The sequence below is a fragment of the Biomphalaria glabrata genome, chromosome 10, assembly GCF_947242115.1.
Source record: "Biomphalaria glabrata chromosome 10, xgBioGlab47.1, whole genome shotgun sequence".
NCBI classification, from domain to species: Eukaryota; Metazoa; Mollusca; class Gastropoda; family Planorbidae; genus Biomphalaria; species Biomphalaria glabrata.
In genome coordinates, this window is record NC_074720.1 from 44,663,614 (window position 1) to 44,681,321 (window position 17,708).

A 17,708-nucleotide genomic window follows, 5' to 3' on the forward strand; every position below is an offset into this window, starting at 1 on the left:
TCAATCTCTAGTCTTTTCTTCGATCTCTAGTCTAGTTTTCAATCTCTAGTCTTTTCTTCAATCTCTAGTCTTGTCTTCAATCTCTAGTCTTTTCTTCAATATCTAGTCTAGTTTTCAATCTCTAGTCTTTTCTTCAATTTCTAGTCTTATCTTCAATCTTTAGTCTTTTCTTCAATCTCTAGTCTTTTCTTCAATCTCTAGTCTTTTCTTCAATCTCTAGTCTTTTCTTCAATCTCTAGTCTTGTCTTGAATCTCTAGTCTTTTCTTCAATCTCTAGTCTTGTCTTCAATCTCTAGTCTTTTCTTCAATCTCTAGTCTAGTTTTCAATCTCTAGTCTTTTCTTCAATCTCTAGTCTTGTCTTCAATCTCTAGTCTTTTCTTCAATATCTAGTCTAGTTTTCAATCTCTAGTCTTTTCTTCAATTTCTAGTCTTGTCTTCAATCTTTAGTCTTTTCTTCAATCTCTAGTCTTTTCTTCAATCTCTAGTCTTTTCTTCAATCTCTAGTCTTGTCTTCAATCTCTAGTCTTTTCTTCAATCTCTAGTCTTGTCTTCAATCTCTAGTCTTTTCTTCAATCTCTAGTCTTTTCTTCAATCTATAGTCTTGTCTTCAATCTCTAGTCTTTTCTTCAATCTCTAGTCTTTTCTTCAATCTATAGTCTTGTCTTCAATCTCTACTCTTATCTTCAATCTCTAGTCTTTTCTTCAATCTCTAGTCTTGTCTTCAATCTCTAGTCTTGTCTTCAATCTCTAGTCTTTTCTTCAATCTCTAGTAATGTAAACCATTAGTTCATACAAATTGGGCCTCTGGTGAGTTATACTTAAAGATTTCACAGTGTTGACTTTTTGAAAAGTAAAAACGGCAAACGTTTTTCCGGTTAGCCTTGGGTAAGGAAATTCTTTGAGACATATCACAGTTAAGTAGTCGCATTGTGGAAATTGACCGCTTCTGCGACATAACCTTCATAATGGTCACTTTGTTTAATAATGGTGGCATTATTGTATAGATCGCTGTTTTTACGTTGTCTTTTGTGCTTTTGTAGAATTTGTTGAATATCACAATTCAAACCTATAATTATTTTTTTTAAAGGAAGGTGGAATGGAGAGAGAGAGAGAGAGAGAGAGAGAGAGAGAGAGAGAGAGAGAGAGAGAGAGAAAAAGAAGAATTAACAAAAAATTGTTAGGGGAGTTAATCAATGAAAGTTATTGCAATATGACAATTGTTCATGAGTTTTGTTTCTTAACAAATAAATGAACAATCGCTATCAGACTATACATTGTGCGTGTGGCAGTGGCGTAGCTAGGGTGGGGGGAGGAGGGGGGAGAATTTGAAAATCCCCCCGGGCCCCTACATGAGGGGGGCCCCAAATGAGTGTTTTTTACATTGAAAATTTGGTATTAAGCAAAAGCAGGGGCCCCCAAAGAGGTCAAGCCCCCCGGGCCCCTGAAAAATGGAAAAGTCCTAGCTACGCCCCAGGCGTGTGGTTATATGAATAAGTGTTTATATCTTATTTTATAACAAAAAAAATACAATTAATTAAGTTGTCTTACACTTAAGTACTTAGTATACCATGCAAATTAGTTTGAGTTACTTCTTATGCTGGGTAGGTTTCAAGCTAAAATATTTATTGTATACATTTGCGGCTTTTCTTGTACAACAGGGAAAGTTTGGGATGATTTCTATGGGTTGCCTCTCTTGAATCCAAGACAATATTTAATTATTTTTATTTAGATCTAGAGACTGAAGATTCTTAGTAATTTGGGGCGTGGATATGAGGAAGTCTAACACGTGGGGGGGGGGCGTTTTTTTCAGGTGCTCAGGGCTGCTACACTTAAGTACTTAGTATAACATGCAAATTAGTTTGAGTTACTTCTTATGCTGGGTAGGTTTCAAGCTAAAATATTTATTGTATACATTTGCGGCTTTTCTTGTACGACAGGGAAAGTTTGGGATGATTTCTAGACTAAGACTAAGACTAAGACTAAGACTAATACTGCTTTATTGATCCTTACGGAAATTTGTTGTGATTACAAGGATTCGTTTCTCATATAAAGACAACACAACAGAAAAATACACATAAATACAACATACAAGATAAAGAGTTCATTCAGCGACTACACACAGGTATCTTGATGCATTTCATGTTCCCTGATCAATGAGTGGCGGTGATAGAGTCTGACCGAGTAAGGTACGAACGAGTTTTTGTACCGCTCCGTTCTTGTTTTTATTGACAGCAGTCGCCCACTTCGCGTCGACCTGGCGTAGTTCTGATGGAGCGGGTGGCCGTTGTGTTCTAAAATTTTTTCGATTTTTCTTAGGCACGTTTGTTCAAAAAGTTCCTTTAAATGTGGTAATGTTGTGAGTGTAATTTTTGATGCTTTTTTAATGATGTTTTCTAGACGTTGCAACAGTTTAGATGAGGCGTTGCCTTGCCAACAACTTATTCCGTATGTTAGCAGATTTTGTACTGTCGCGCCGTAAAATGTCTCAAGGATCTTCTTGTTTAATTTAAAACTGTTGAGTTTGTATAGAAAAAAGAGTCGCTGGGCTGTTTCTTTGTCAGAGTTCCAAGGTGGTCTTCCCATGAAAGCTTGTTGTTGATGATAACGCCTAGATATTTATATGCCTTTACTTGTTCTATAGATGTAGTGTTTATTTGCAGTTTACGTATAGTTTGTTTTTTCTTTCTAAAATCTATTATAAGTTCTTTAGTTTTTGTTACATTCAGTTCTAGAAAGTTGTCGGTGCACCAGTTTGTAAACTCTTCTATCGAGCTTCGATACTGAGTTTCGTCTCCTGAAATAAGACCGACTATGGCAGTATCATCAGTGATCTTAATGAGTTTAGCTGAGTCATAGATGCTTCTTATGTCATTAGTGTAAAGAGTGTATAGCACAGGAGACAGTACACAACCTTGTGGAGCACCCGTACATAGTACTCGAGTTGACGATTTGGTGTTGTTGACTTTAACATACTGGGGCCGTTGGGTTAAAAAATTTAGAACCCATGCTTAAAAGTAAGGGCTTACATTTAAGTTACTCAGTTTGTTTATCATTAGATGTGGCTGTATGGTATTGAAAGCCGAGGAGAAATCTACGAAGAGGACTCGTGCATACGTTTTGGGTATATCAAGATGCTTATAAAGCTGGTCCAAAAGCAAAAGAATGGCATCCTCAGTTCCTCTAGCTGCTTTGTATGCAAATTGGTGAGGGTCTAGGCTGTTATTGACTTTTGCTACAAGTTGTTTAAGCATATATTTTTCAAAACATTTCTATGGGTTGCCTCACTTGAAACCAAGACAATATTAAATTATTTTTATTTAGATCTAGAGACTGAAGAATCATAGTAATTAAAGGCGTGAATATGAGGATGTCTAAAACGTGGGGGGCCGTTTGTTTCAGGTGCTCAGGGTCCCAAGAGCCCAAAAAAGAGGCAACGCCCAAAAAAGAGGCAACGCCCAAAAAAGAGGCAACGCATAAAAAAGAGGCAAAGAAAAGAGGCAAAAGCCCAAGGATTCCTAGGATGTACTAAGCTAGACAACTGAAGTCAAAAGCTAAAAAGCTGAGAATTCCTAAAAAAAAAAAAAAAAAAAGAAAAAAAAAAGTTCTAAATATCTGTTCCCTTAAAGACATAAAATTTTTTGAAAATGTATATGAACAATAAAAAACAATACATTGGACTTATTTTTTTTCTAAGAATATATATATATATTTAGACAAAATTATCATTATTTACTTACGATTTCGTTGTACAGATTTTTGTTATTTGTTTTCGACAAAAAAAATGTGTATATGTTTATGCTTACAGAGAGACTTGAACCTCGTACCTTTGGCTCCAAAAGCCACCATTTAACGGACAAAGCCACACGTCCTATATGAAAATTTAAAATTTGTGTCTATGTAAATTACTTTCAAATAAATTTTCTTTTTGAATGATAAATCTTAATCTTCTTTTTCGGCTATACTTCATAAACATTTTTTTTTAAATCTGTAACTTTAAATAACTAAAACGTTATAGATTATTCTAAAAGAATAAGCAAAACATAAAAAAAGGTTTTATGTGTCATATTTTCTTACGGTTGACCTTTAAAATTGTTAGTCTAGTAATACTTATACATATTAAAAATAGATAAACCTTTTTTCCAACAGTTATCTACCTTTGAAGGTTGACCTTTCCGTACATTATTTTCGTAACAGAGTGACATAGAGAACTCTATTAACATTTTCTAAAGAAAATATTTGCATTTTTTTTAATAAAAAATTATTTGTTTTAGTTTTAGAATTAAATAGGCATAATAATTAGATAAATATGTTACAATTGTATATTATAAAAAATCTAAAACATCCATTATCTTCTAATTATTTTTGAAACCTACAATTAAAAGTTATTAAAACTTGTACGTTTTTATAAACAACCAAATATACGTTTTATACGTTCTTTATATATCTTGAAGAACCTAATGTCCATTATTTTGCAGCATGATACTACATAAAGAGTAACCAGTCAACCGTTTGGCTCCCGACACTGAAATCTTGGTTTGATATCTCGACAAAGATATTACAATTTCATAATTGTTCTTAGCTATTCTAAGTCCATCCAAACCCAATATTGTATCGTAATTTGGGTAAAAAAAACACTTTCAGACTGGTGCTGGCAACATTGTTCGTTAACGAAGCAGATGATCAGATCATTTTCTACTCTATAGATCGCAAATTCTGAAAGGAAATCCAACTACTATAATTAATAACCAAACAAAACAAGTCGTGTGTACTTTCGAATGACTGTAGAAGGGCCACTAGTCTTAACTTTTTACAAACATGGAATGTGATTGATTATTTGAATACAAAACAAAGACTGAATCTTTATAAGAGTATACTTTAAAAAAACAAGTTGAAGGGCCAATAATACTTGAAATATACAATTTTCAATACGTTCAAAATACAATATCTCAGATACACTTGTATTTATTACGATCTAACTTCTTGTTCCACAAAGAGATATATAGATATAGTTCGTCCAACGTGGTTCGAGGATGACCACTTTGTCATCCAGGGGGCTGAGGGCTTTGCACTGGGGTTTTATGCCTCCTCATGTGGCTGGTGAGACCTATGTGAGCCCGGAATGTTCGGCCGCACACTTGGCAGGTTATTCCAGCTGGAGCTAGTGTCGTTTGATTTGCTTTTCTTCTCTGGCGCTTTTCTTCTGCCAGCGTTATTCTTTTTTCCTCAGCAACCTGTGAGCCAGTTTTCACAGCGCAACGCCATGATGCTCTGTCATGTGCCTCTGTCTCCCAGGTGGCTGGGTCTATGCTAAACGCCTTCAGAGAAGCTTTGAGGGTGTCCTTGAAGCGCTATCTTTGACAACCCTGAGAGCGCTTTCCTTCGCTTAGTTGGCCATACAAGAGTCGTTTAGGGATGCGGTGGTCTTCCATTCTGCAGAGATAACGAAGTACAAACATACTTACTCTTTCTCAAACACATAGAAAGAAAATTAAGAAAATAAGTTTACATTACGTACAGACTTATCACATTCATAACCTCAAAGTACATAAAACATGGATATAACTCATACCAAAGTTACAACAAATAATAAATGCATTTTATTATTCCATACATACCCCTGACATTAACTGTCCGAATATATAAACTTTGGACAACGTTCAACGTCTGTTTAAACAATGAAGAAAATAAGTTTGAATGTATTGGTGTGTGTGTTTGTATAAGTAATACCTATTAAAAATGTGCACGTGTATGTATTTAATACATCATTTATTTGCTTTAAAATTATAATTACTAAAAAATTACCTATAATTTTTTTTTTTTTTTTCAACAAGAGAGACAATTAGGACTGGAAGATGCAAGCTGGCAATTTCTTTTGGTTACATCCCTTTGAACAAATTAATAAATTTTCAAGACAACCCAAACAGGACAGGATTTCATGAAAATAAACCAAATGGACTACTACATTGTTAAAAAAAATAAAACAGAAACAGAAAATTAAAAAAAAAACACTATTACAATAAATAATAATAAAAATAAATTTTATCTTAAAATGAGTTATATGCCAAAATAAAATAATTTTTTAAGCTCTTCATACACATTTTTACTTTGAGCTCTGCACTTTAATAGAAACCAAATTGCTTCATAATATGTAAATTTTTATAAATCTAGCAGACCCCAGAAAATTCTAAAGGATATAGGATGGAGATCGTTTGTCTTAGGTGTTTAAGGAAAAAAAATGTTGCAAAAATAATATAAATAAAAATGAATGCTAATAACTTATAAGTCTATAAAAAAATATTTAAAATATAGTTTGGCATCACTTATTTTAAGGAACACTTTCAAAATATTTTGTGAATGTTTTTTCACCAATTTCTGGACATTTGCTGTCATCGTTTTATGGACCTTTGCTGTCACCTTTTTCTGGACCTTTGCTGTCATCATTTCTTTGAACCTCTGCTGTCATCTATTTCTGGACCCTTCGCTGTCACCATTTTATCGATCTTCGATGCAGCCTACTCCGCGATCATACTGTAAATCCTGGAATATGACTTTGATAAAAATGTTTTTTTTTTTTAAAGAAATTTTTCTTGCGTTATTATTAATTTAGAATGATGCTTTGTGTGTTTTCTTTGAAGAAAAAAAAAAAAAAATAAATAAATAAAAAGAAGCCCAATAAAGAGGCCAAGAGCCCAAAAAAGAGGCAACGCCCAAAAAAGAGGCAAAGAAAAGAGGCAAAAGCCCAAGGATTCCTAGGATGTACTAAGCTAGACAACTGAAGTCAAAAGCTAAAAAGCTGAGGTTTCCTAAAAAAAAAAAAAAAAAAGAAAAAAAAAAGTTCTAAATATCTGTTCTCTTAAAGACATAAAATTTTTTGAAAATGTATATGAACAATAAAAAACAATACATTGGACTTATTTTTTTTCTAAGAATATATATATATATTTAGACAAAATTATCATTATTTACTTACGATTTCGTTGTACAGATTTTTGTTTTTTGTTTTCGACAAAAAAATGTGTATATGTTTATGCTTACAGAGAGATTTGAACCTCGTACCTTTGGTTCCAAAAGCCACCATTTAACGGACAAAGCCACACGTCCTGTATGTAGATTTAAAATTTGAATCTCTATAAATTACTAGCAAATAAATTTTCTTTTTTAAATGATAAATCTTAATCTTCTTTTTCGGCTATACTTAATAAACATTTTTTTTTAATTTGTAACTTTAAATAACTAAAACTTTATAGATTATTCTAAAAGAATAAGCCAAACAAAAAAAAAAAAGGTTTTATGTGTCATATTTTCTTACGGTTGACCTTTAAAATTGTTAGTCTAGTAATACTTATACATATTAAAAATAGATAAACCTTTTTTCCAACAGTTATCTACCTTTGAAGGTTGACCTTTCCGTACATTATTTTCGTGACAGAGTGACATAGAGAACTCTATTGACATTTTCTAAAGAAAATTTTTGCATTTTTTATAATAAAAAAATATTTGTTTTTGTTTCAGAATTAAATAGGCATAATTATTAGATAAATATTTTACAATTGTATATTATAAAAAATCTAAAACATCCATTATCTTCTAATTATTTTTGAAACCTACAATTAAAAGTTATTAAAACTTGTACGTTTTTATAAACAACCAAATATACGTTTTATACGTTCTTTATATATCTTGAAGAACCTAATGTCCATTATTTTACCGAGTAATACTACATTAAGAGTAACCAGTCAACCGTTTGGCTCCCGACACTGAAATCTTGGTTTGATATCTCGACAAAGATATTACAATTTCATAATTGTTCTTAGCTATTCTAAGTCCATCCAAACCCAGTATTGTATCGTAATTTGGGTAAAAAAAAACACTTTCAGACTGGTGCTGGCAACATTGTCCGTTAACAAAGCAGATGATCAGATCATTTTCTACTATATAGATGATCGCAAATTCTGAAAAAAAATCCAACTACTTTAATTAATAACCAAACAAAACAAGTCGTGTGTACTTTCGAATGACTGTAGAAGGGCCACTAGTCTTAACTTTTTACAAACATGGAATGTGATTGATTATTTGAATACAAAACAAAGACTGAATCTTTATAAGAGTATACTTTAAAAAAACAAGTTGAAGGGCCAATCATACTTGAAATATACAATTTTAAATACGTTCAAAATACAATATCTCAGATACACTTGTATTAATTACGATCTAACTTCTTGTTCCACTAAGAGATATATAGATATAGTTCGTCCATCGTGGTTCGAGGATGACCACTTTGTCATCCAGGGGGCTGAAAGCTTTGCACTGGGGTTTTATGCCTCCTCATGTGGCTGGTGAGACCTATGTAAGCCCGGAATGTTCGGCCGCACACTTGGCAGGTTATTCCAGCTGGAGCTAGTGTCGTTTGATTTGCTTTTCTTCTCTGGCGTTTTTCTTCTGCCAGCGTTATTCTTTTTTCCTCAGCAACCTGTGAGCCAGTTTTCACAGCGCGACGCTATGATGCTCTGTCATGTGCCTCTGTCTCCCAGGTGGCTGGGTCTATGCTAAACGTCTTCAGAGAAGCTTTGAGGTTGTCCCTGATGCGCTATCTTTGACAACCCTGAGAGCGCTTTCCTTCGCTTTGTTGGCCATACAAGAGTCGTTTAGGGATGCGGTGGTCTTTTATTCTGCAGAGATAACGAAGAACAATCATACTTACACTTTCTCAAACACATAGAAAGAAAATTAAGAAAATAAGTTTACATCACGTGCAGACTTATCACATTCATAACCTCAAAGTACATAAAACATGGATATAACTCATACCAAAGTTACAACAAATAAACAATGCATTTTATTATTCCATACATAACCCTGACATTAACAAATACTGTAATTAAACTTTGGACAACGTTTAACGTCTGTGTAAACAATGAAGAAAATAAGTTTGAATGTATTGGTGTGTGTGTTTGTATAAGTAATAACTATTAAAAATGTGCATGTGTATGTATTTAATACATCATTTATTTGCTTTAAAATTATAATTACTAAAAAATTACCTATAAATTATTTATTAATTTTTTTTTTCAACAAGAGAGACAATTAGGACTGGAAGATGCAAGCTGGCAATTTCTTTTGGTTACATCCCTTTGACCAAATTAATAAATTTTCAAGACAACCCAAACAGGACAGGATTTCATGAAAATGGACCAAATGGACTACTAAATTGTTAAAAAAAATAAAACAGAAACAGAAAATTAAAAAAAAAAACACTATTACAATAAATAATAATAAAAATAAATTTTATCTTAAAATGAGTTATATGCCAAAATGAAATAATTTTTTAAGCTCTTTATACACATTTTTACTTTGAGCTCTGTTCTTTAATAGAAACCAAATTGCTTCATTATATGTACATTTTTATAAATCTAGCAGACCCCAGGACATTCCCAAGGATATAGGATGGAGGTCGTTTGTCTTAGGTTTTAAAGAAAAAAATTGTTGCAAAAATAATATAAATAAAAATGAATGCTAATAACTTATAAGTCTTTAAAAAAAAATTTAAAATATAGTTTGGCAATATTTATTTTAAGGAACACTTTCTAAATATTTTGTGAATGTTTTTTTCACCAATTTCTGGACATTTGCTGTCATCATTTTATGGACCTTTGCTGTCACCTTTTTCTGGACCTTTGCTGTCATCATTTTTTTGAACCTCTGCTGTCATCTATTTCTGGACCCCTTGCTGTCACCATTTTATGGATCTTCGATGCAGCCTACTCCGCGATCATACTGTAAATCCTGGAATATGACTTTGATAAAAATGTTTTTTTTTTTAATGAAATTTTCCTTGCGTTATTATTAATTTAGAATGATGCTTTGTGTGTTTTCTTTGAAGAAAAAAAATAATAAAAAAAAAATAAAAATAAAAAGAAGCCCAATAAAGAGGCCAAGAGCCCAAAAAAGAGGCAACGCCCAAAAAAGAGGCAAAGAAAAGAGGCAAAAGCCCAAGGATTCCTAGGATGTACTAAACTAGACATCTAAAGTCAAAAGCTAAAAAGCTGACGTTTCCTAAAAAAAAAAAAAAAAAAAAAAAAAGAAAAGTTCTAGATATCTGTTCACTTAAAGACATAAAAAGTTTTGAAAATGTATATGAACAATAAAAAACAATACATTAGACTTACTATTGTTTTTTTTTCTAAGAATATATATATATATATATTTAGACAAAATTATCATTATTTACTTACGATTTCGTTGTACAGATTTTTGTTTTTTGTTTTCGACAAAAAAAATTTGTATATGTTTATGCTTACAGAGAGATTTGAACCTCGTACTTTTGGCTCCAAAAGCCACCATTTAACGGACAAAGCCACACGTCCTATATGAAAATTTAAAAATTGAGAGTATATAAATTACTTTCAAATAAATTTTCTTTTTGAATGATAAATCTTAATCTTCTTTTTCGGCTATACTTCATAAACATTTTTTTTTTAAATCTGTAACTTTAAATAACTAAAACGTTATAGATTATTCTAAAAGAATAAGCTAAACAAAAAAAAAGGTTTTATGTGTCATATTTTCTTACGGTTGACCTTTAAAATTGTTAGTCTAGTAATACTTATACATATTAAAAATAGATAAACCTTTTTTCCAACAGTTATCTACCTTTGAAGGTTGACCTTTCCGTACATTATTTTCGTGACAGAGTGACATAGAGAACTCTATTGACATTTTCTAAAGAAAATTTTTGCATTTTTTATAATAAAAAAATATTTGTTTTAGTTTTAGAATTAAATAGGCATAATAATTAGATAAATATTTTACAATTGTATATTATAAAAAATCTAAAACATCCATTATCTTCTAATTATTTTTGAAACCTACAATTAAAAGTTATTAAAACTTGTACGTTTTTATAAACAACCAAATATACGTTTTATACGTTCTTTATATATCTTGAAGAACCTAATGTCCATTATTTTGCAGCATGATACTACATAAAGAGTAACCAGTCAACCGTTTGGCTCCCGACACTGAAATCTTGGTTTGATATCTCGACAAAGATATTACAATTTCATAATTGTCCTTAGCTATTCTAAGTCCATCCAAACCCAGTATTGTATCGTAATTTGGGTAAAAAAAAACACTTTCAGACTGGTGCTGGCAACATTGTTCGTTAACGAAGCAGATGATCAGATCATTTTCTACTCTATAGATCGCAAATTCTGAAAGGAAATCCAACTACTTTAATTAATAACCAAACAAAACAAGTCGTGTGTACTTTCGAATGACTGTAGAAGGGCCCCTAGTCTTAACTTTTTTACAAACGTGGAATGTGATTGATTATTTGAATACAAAACAAAGACTGAATCTTTATAAGAGTATACTTTAAAAAAACAAGTTGAAGGGCCAATCATACTTGAAATATACAATTTTCAATACGTTCAAAATACAATATCTCAGATACACTTGTATTTATTACGATCTAACTTCTTGTTCCACTAAGAGATATATAGATATAGTTCGTCCATCGTGGTTCGAGGATGACCACTTTGTCATCCAGGGGGCTGAAAGCTTTGCACTGGGGTTTTATGCCTCCTCATGTGGCTGGTGAGACCTATGTGAGCCCGGAATGTTCGGCCGCACACTTGGCAGGTTATTCCAGCTGGAGCTAGTGTCGTTTGATTTGCTTTTCTTCTCTGGCGTTTTTCTTCTGCCAGCGTTATTCTTTTTTCCTCAGCAACCTGTGAGCCAGTTTTCACAGCGCGACGCCATGATGCTCTGTCATGTGCCTCTGTCTCCCAGGTGGCTGGGTCTATGCTAAACGTCTTCAGAGAAGCTTTGAGGTTGTCCCTGAAGCGCTATCTTTGACAACCCTGAGAGCGCTTTCCTTCGCTTAGTTGGCCATACAAGAGTCGTTTAGTGATGCGGTGGTCTTCCATTCTGCATAGATAACGAAGGACAAACATACTTACTCTTTCTCAAACACATAGAAAGAAAATTAAGAAAATAAGTTTACATCACGTGCAGACTTATCACATTCATAACCTCAAAGTACATAAAACATGGATATAACTCATACCAAAGTTACAACAAATAAACAATGCATTTTATTATTCCATACATAACCCTGACATTAACAAATACATTAGTTAAACATTGGACAACGTTTAACGTCTGTGTAAACAATGAAGAAAATAAGTTTGAATGTATTGGTGTGTGTGTTTGTATAAGTAATAACTATTAAAAATGTGCATGTGTATGTATTTAATACATCATTTATTTGCTTTAAAATTATAATTACTAAAAAATTACCTATAAATTATTTATTAATTTTTTTTTTCAACAAGAGAGACAATTAGGACTGGAAGATGCAAGCTGGCAATTTCTTTTGGTTACATCCCTTTGACCAAATTAATAAATTTTCAAGACAACCCAAACAGGACAGGATTTCATGAAAATGGACCAAATGGACTACTAAATTGTTAAAAAAAATAAAACAGAAACAGAAAATTAAAAAAAAAAACACTATTACAATAAATAATAATAAAAATAAATTTTATCTTAAAATGAGTTATATGCCAAAATGAAATAATTTTTTAAGCTCTTCATACACATTTTTACTTTGAGCTCTGTACTTTAATAGAAACCAAATTGCTTCATTATATGTACATTTTTAAAAATCTAGCAGACCCCAGGAAATTCCCAAGGATATAGGATGGAGGTCGTTTGTCTTAGGTTTTAAAGAACAAATTTGTTGCAAAAATAATATAAATAAAAAAGAATGCTAATAACTTATAAGTCTTTAAAAAAATATTTAAAATATAGTTTGGCAATATTTATTTTAAGGAACACTTTCAAAATATTTTGTGAATGTTTTTTTCACCAATTTCTGGACATTTGCTGTCATCATTTTATGGACCTTTGCTGTCACCTTTTTCTGGACCTTTGCTGTCATCATTTCTTTGAACCTCTGCTGTCATCTATTTCTGGATCCCTTACTGTCACCATTTTATCGATCTTCGATGCAGCCTACTCCGCGATCATACTGTAAATCCTGGAATATGACTTTGATAAAAATGTTTTTTTTTTATGAAATTTTCCTTACGTTATTATTAATTTAGAATGATGCTTTGTGTGTTTTCTTTGAAGAAAAAAAAAATTTAAAAAAATGAAAAATAAAAAGAAGCCCAATAAAGAGGCCAAGAGCCCAAAAAAGAGGCAACGCCTAAAAAAGAGGCAAAGAAAAGAGGCAAAAGCCCAAGGATTCCTAGGATGTACTAAGCTAGACAACTGAAGTCAAAAGCTAAAAAGCTGAGGTTTCCTAAAAAAAAAAAAAAAAAAAAAAAAAAAAAAAAAAGTTCTAGATATCTATTCACTTTAAGACAAATGTTTTTGAAAATGTATATGAACAATAAAAAACAATACATTGGACTTGCTATTGTTTTTTTTTCTAAGAATATATATATATATATTTAGACAAAATTATCATTATTTACTTACGATTTCGTTGTACAGATTTTTGTTTTTTGTTTTCGACAAAAAAAATGTGTATATGTTTATGCTTACAGAGAGATTTGAACCTCGTACCTTTGGTTCCAAAAGCCACCATTTAACGGACAAAGCCACACGTCCTGTATGAAGATTTAAAATTTGAATTTCTAAAAATTACTTTCAAATAAATTTTCTTTTTGAATGATAAATCTTAATCTTCTTTTTCGGCTATACTTAATAAACATTTTTTTTTAAATTTGTAACTTTAAATAACTAAAACTTTATAGATTATTCTAAAAGAATAAGCCAAACAAAAAAAAAGGTTTTATGTGTCATATTTTCTTACGGTTGACCTTTAAAATTGTTAGCCTAGTAATACTTATACATATTAAAAATAGATAAACCTTTTTTCCAACAGTTATCTACCTTTGAAGGTTGACCTTTCCGTACATTATTTTCGTAACAGAGTGACATAGAGAACTCTATTGACATTTTCTAAAGAAAACTTTTGCATTTTTTATAATAAAAAAATATTTGTTTCAGTTTTAGAATTAAATAGGCATAATAATTAGATAAATATTTTACAATTGTATATTATAAAAAATCTAAAACATCCATTATCTTCTAATTATTTTTGAAACCTACAATTAAAAGTTATTAAAACTTGTACGTTTTTATAAACAACCAAATATACGTTTTATACGTTCTTTATATATCTTGAAGAACCTAATGTCCATTATTTTACCGAGTAATACTACATTAAGAGTAACCAGTCAACCGTTTGGCTCCCGACACTGAAATCTTGGTTTGATATCTCGACAAAGATATTACAATTTCATAATTGTTCTTAGCTATTCTAAGTCCATTCAAACCCAGTATTGTATCGTAATTTGGGTAAAAAAAAACACTTTCAGACTGGTGCTGGCAACATTGTCCGTTAACAAAGCAGATGATCAGATCATTTTCTACTATATAGATGATCGCAAATTCTGAAAAAAAATCCAACTACTTTAATTAATAACCAAACAAAACAAGTCGTGTGTACTTTCGAATGACTGTAGAAGGGCCACTAGTCTTAACTTTTTACAAACATGGAATGTGATTGATTATTTGAATACAAAACAAAGACTGAATCTTTATAAGAGTATACTTTAAAAAAACAAGTTGAAGGGCCAATCATACTTGAAATATACAATTTTAAATACGTTCAAAATACAATATCTCAGATACACTTGTATTAATTACGATCTAACTTCTTGTTCCACTAAGAGATATATAGATATAGTTCGTCCATCGTGGTTCGAGGATGACCACTTTGTCATCCAGGGGGCTGAAAGCTTTGCACTGGGGTTTTATGCCTCCTCATGTGGCTGGTGAGACCTATGTAAGCCCGGAATGTTCGGCCGCACACTTGGCAGGTTATTCCAGCTGGAGCTAGTGTCGTTTGATTTGCTTTTCTTCTCTGGCGTTTTTCTTCTGCCAGCGTTATTCTTTTTTCCTCAGCAACCTGTGAGCCAGTTTTCACAGCGCGACGCTATGATGCTCTGTCATGTGCCTCTGTCTCCCAGGTGGCTGGGTCTATGCTAAACGTCTTCAGAGAAGCTTTGAGGTTGTCCCTGATGCGCTATCTTTGACAACCCTGAGAGCGCTTTCCTTCGCTTTGTTGGCCATACAAGAGTCGTTTAGGGATGCGGTGGTCTTTTATTCTGCAGAGATAACGAAGAACAATCATACTTACACTTTCTCAAACACATAGAAAGAAAATTAAGAAAATAAGTTTACATCACGTGCAGACTTATCACATTCATAACCTCAAAGTACATAAAACATGGATATAACTCATACCAAAGTTACAACAAATAAACAATGCATTTTATTATTCCATACATAACCCTGACATTAACAAATACTGTAATTAAACTTTGGACAACGTTTAACGTCTGTGTAAACAATGAAGAAAATAAGTTTGAATGTATTGGTGTGTGTGTTTGTATAAGTAATAACTATTAAAAATGTGCATGTGTATGTATTTAATACATCATTTATTTGCTTTAAAATTATAATTACTAAAAAATTACCTATAAATTATTTATTAATTTTTTTTTTCAACAAGAGAGACAATTAGGACTGGAAGATGCAAGCTGGCAATTTCTTTTGGTTACATCCCTTTGACCAAATTAATAAATTTTCAAGACAACCCAAACAGGACAGGATTTCATGAAAATGGACCAAATGGACTACTAAATTGTTAAAAAAAATAAAACAGAAACAGAAAATTAAAAAAAAAAACACTATTACAATAAATAATAATAAAAATAAATTTTATCTTAAAATGAGTTATATGCCAAAATGAAATAATTTTTTAAGCTCTTTATACACATTTTTACTTTGAGCTCTGTTCTTTAATAGAAACCAAATTGCTTCATTATATGTACATTTTTATAAATCTAGCAGACCCCAGGACATTCCCAAGGATATAGGATGGAGGTCGTTTGTCTTAGGTTTTAAAGAAAAAAATTGTTGCAAAAATAATATAAATAAAAATGAATGCTAATAACTTATAAGTCTTTAAAAAAAAATTTAAAATATAGTTTGGCAATATTTATTTTAAGGAACACTTTCTAAATATTTTGTGAATGTTTTTTTCACCAATTTCTGGACATTTGCTGTCATCATTTTATGGACCTTTGCTGTCACCTTTTTCTGGACCTTTGCTGTCATCATTTTTTTGAACCTCTGCTGTCATCTATTTCTGGACCCCTTGCTGTCACCATTTTATGGATCTTCGATGCAGCCTACTCCGCGATCATACTGTAAATCCTGGAATATGACTTTGATAAAAATGTTTTTTTTTTTAATGAAATTTTCCTTGCGTTATTATTAATTTAGAATGATGCTTTGTGTGTTTTCTTTGAAGAAAAAAAATAATAAAAAAAAAATAAAAATAAAAAGAAGCCCAATAAAGAGGCCAAGAGCCCAAAAAAGAGGCAACGCCCAAAAAAGAGGCAAAGAAAAGAGGCAAAAGCCCAAGGATTCCTAGGATGTACTAAACTAGACATCTAAAGTCAAAAGCTAAAAAGCTGACGTTTCCTAAAAAAAAAAAAAAAAAAAAAAAAAGAAAAGTTCTAGATATCTGTTCACTTAAAGACATAAAAAGTTTTGAAAATGTATATGAACAATAAAAAACAATACATTAGACTTACTATTGTTTTTTTTTCTAAGAATATATATATATATATATTTAGACAAAATTATCATTATTTACTTACGATTTCGTTGTACAGATTTTTGTTTTTTGTTTTCGACAAAAAAAATTTGTATATGTTTATGCTTACAGAGAGATTTGAACCTCGTACTTTTGGCTCCAAAAGCCACCATTTAACGGACAAAGCCACACGTCCTATATGAAAATTTAAAAATTGAGAGTATATAAATTACTTTCAAATAAATTTTCTTTTTGAATGATAAATCTTAATCTTCTTTTTCGGCTATACTTCATAAACATTTTTTTTTTAAATCTGTAACTTTAAATAACTAAAACGTTATAGATTATTCTAAAAGAATAAGCTAAACAAAAAAAAAGGTTTTATGTGTCATATTTTCTTACGGTTGACCTTTAAAATTGTTAGTCTAGTAATACTTATACATATTAAAAATAGATAAACCTTTTTTCCAACAGTTATCTACCTTTGAAGGTTGACCTTTCCGTACATTATTTTCGTGACAGAGTGACATAGAGAACTCTATTGACATTTTCTAAAGAAAATTTTTGCATTTTTTATAATAAAAAAATATTTGTTTTAGTTTTAGAATTAAATAGGCATAATAATTAGATAAATATTTTACAATTGTATATTATAAAAAATCTAAAACATCCATTATCTTCTAATTATTTTTGAAACCTACAATTAAAAGTTATTAAAACTTGTACGTTTTTATAAACAACCAAATATACGTTTTATACGTTCTTTATATATCTTGAAGAACCTAATGTCCATTATTTTGCAGCATGATACTACATAAAGAGTAACCAGTCAACCGTTTGGCTCCCGACACTGAAATCTTGGTTTGATATCTCGACAAAGATATTACAATTTCATAATTGTCCTTAGCTATTCTAAGTCCATCCAAACCCAGTATTGTATCGTAATTTGGGTAAAAAAAAACACTTTCAGACTGGTGCTGGCAACATTGTTCGTTAACGAAGCAGATGATCAGATCATTTTCT